This window comes from Daphnia pulicaria, unplaced genomic scaffold, assembly GCF_021234035.1.
Source record: "Daphnia pulicaria isolate SC F1-1A unplaced genomic scaffold, SC_F0-13Bv2 h1tg000187l, whole genome shotgun sequence".
NCBI classification, from domain to species: Eukaryota; Metazoa; Arthropoda; class Branchiopoda; order Diplostraca; family Daphniidae; genus Daphnia; species Daphnia pulicaria.
In genome coordinates this window covers 1-2,437 of record NW_025804871.1, presented here as the reverse complement: position 1 = coordinate 2,437, position 2,437 = coordinate 1, and the positions used below count along the sequence as shown (strand labels likewise).

At 51.0% G+C, this 2,437-nt stretch overlaps 1 non-coding gene across 1 annotated transcript; it reads left to right on the top strand.

Annotated features, from left to right (window-relative positions):
* Window positions 1-380: 380 nt before the first annotated feature.
* Window positions 381-534, top strand: LOC124319612. The gene has a single exon (XR_006913309.1). It is a non-coding gene; the product is annotated as a 5.8S ribosomal RNA (ribosomal RNA).
* Window positions 535-2,437: the final 1,903 nt, after the last annotated feature.

The window sequence follows — 2,437 nt, the reverse complement described above, 5'->3', positions numbered from 1 at the left end:
AATCGAAATTGTTTTTTTTTGTTTCTCTCTTCGTCTTCGGGATTTTTTGATTCTCGGTGGGGGACGAAAGTGTGAGACTTTACTCTGGACGTTCTTTTCGGGCGTAGATACTCGTGGTTGCGTGCGTGTGCGTCGTATAGACTAACACTCCAAAGCCCGACACTATGCCGTTGAAAACCGAATGTTTTTTAAGCTTGCCCTTCGCCCTCTCGATGAAGTAGGAAGAATTCAAAATCACAATAACACACTAAACCCAAATTCTAGTACGAGTGTTTATCGGAACATTTTCTTTCTGGCTTTCTTTCTCCGCCCTCGCATTCATTTGCTTGGGCGGGTTGGAGAAAAAGAGAGAAGAAAAACGAATATGTCGTTTTATATACGACCCTGAACGGTGGATCACTAGGCTCGTGGATCGATGAAGAGCGCAGCAAAGTGCGCTAATCCATGCGAACTGCAGAACACATGGAGCATCGAAATCTTGAACGTAAATGGCGGCCCAGCTTCTCGCTCGGGCCCACATCTGACTGAGGGTCGGTCGAATGATGAACGAACAGAGATTTTTTCAGTCTTGGTTTTGCATGTTGGGTCGCGGCGAGATTTATTTTTCACCCGGCCTGACCGCATAAAAGCTCCCGAATCTCTAACGTCTGGGTGCCGCGCGACTTAAGTGTCCGCGATGCCTCAAATACAAAAAAGGGGGAAAAATAAAAGAAGGTTCGCCCTGTTTTGTTTTTTTTCCTCTCTATTCAAAAGAAACCTTTTTCGATGGCAAAACAGATGGGAAATTTTTGAGCCAACTCAAAAAAAAATTTTAGAAATAAACACATCTTCTCGAACAAGGTGTCGGCTGCGTGTGCGCGATATACCGCTTCAACGCGAGTTTAGTTGTGTGTGTGCGCCGGGCGTGTCGAAGTGTCGACCACCGCGAATTATCACTCACTCTAACCGCTCGTTATGCAAGCTTGGTTCGCGCACGACGCGTTGTTTCAATACAAAAAGCCGCAGGACGCCCTGTCACTTTTCGTAAATTAATTTTTGCGAATAACGAGAGACTCGCTTTATTTCGAAAAAAAAAAATTTGAACCGGCAATTATTCAATCTTTCCCGGCTTTAAAACGCCAAAGTCTGCCGAGCTAGATAAAGTGTTGTCTCCTTTTGAAAACAAACAATTCATTCTGACCTCAGTTTAGATGAGACTACCCGCTGAACTTAAGCATATCAGTAAGCGGAGGAAAAGAAACTAACAAGGATTCCCTTAGTAGCGGCGAGCGAACAGGGATGAGCCCAGCACCGAACCTCGCGCCCGGTTGAGCGGGTGCCGAGGAATGTGGTGTTCGGGAGGATCGTGCGCGTCTGTCCGGTATCTATCGTCCAAGTCTCCATGAACGGGGCGAGCAACCCACAGAGGGTGTCAGGCCCGTAGATAAGACGAGCCGAGACCGTGCATCGGATCCCTTCCCAAGAGTCGGGTTGCTTGAGCGTGCAGCCCTAAGCGGGAGGTAAACTCCTTCTAAGGCTAAATATCGCCACGAGACCGATAGCGAACAAGTACCCGCGAGGGAAAGTTGAAAAGAACTTTGAAGAGAGAGTTCAAGAGTGCGTGAAACCGTTCAGGGGGTTAAACGGGTGGGCCCTCGAAGGTCGAACAAGTCCCCGCTCCGGCACTTGGTTGTATGCCCTAAACGCTGCATGGAGACTGCCTGAATTGGCGGCTCTCTTGCATAAGTCGTTCTGCGATCGCAATAGCCACGCCAAGGTCCGCAAGTGGGGGGCCTAGTAGGACTCCGCGACCGACTGGGTGTCTGTTACCGGGGCGTCCGTTAGCGAGTTTCGTGGTTACCTTCGCGGGTGCCGCGATGACGAGCGCGGCGTTTCCCAACAGTACTGCCCGGTCGTGACCTGTCTCCTCCCGGGAGGTGTCGTAGCTTTTTTTTGTAAAAGAGAAAAAGTTGCGGTGCTCAACCTGTGGAGGCCCAGAGCGGAGAGTAGAAGTCGGGTCCCACCCGACCCGTCTTGAAACACGGACCAAGGAGTCTAACATGTGCGCAAGTCGTCGAGAAATTATCAAACTAAACTCGCGAGGCGCAATGAAAGTGAAGCGGCCCCGATGAGGGTGCATCCGCGAGGGGTGATCCCGTCTCGAACAGAGCGGGCGCAACCCCAGGGCGTCCGAATGCTCGCGAGATCTTTCCCCCTTAAAAGGGTTTGGTCGAGTCGGCCGGACGAACCCAGAGCGCACACGTTGGGACCCGAAAGATGGTGACCTATGCCTGGCCAGGACGAAGCCAGGGGAAACCCTGGTGGAGGTCCGCAGCGATTCTGACGTGCAAATCGATCGTCGGAGTTGGGTATAGGGGCGAAAGACTAATCGAACCATCTAGTAGCTGGTTCCCCCCGAAGTTTCCCTCAGGATAGCTGGTGCTCGCAAAGAGAACAA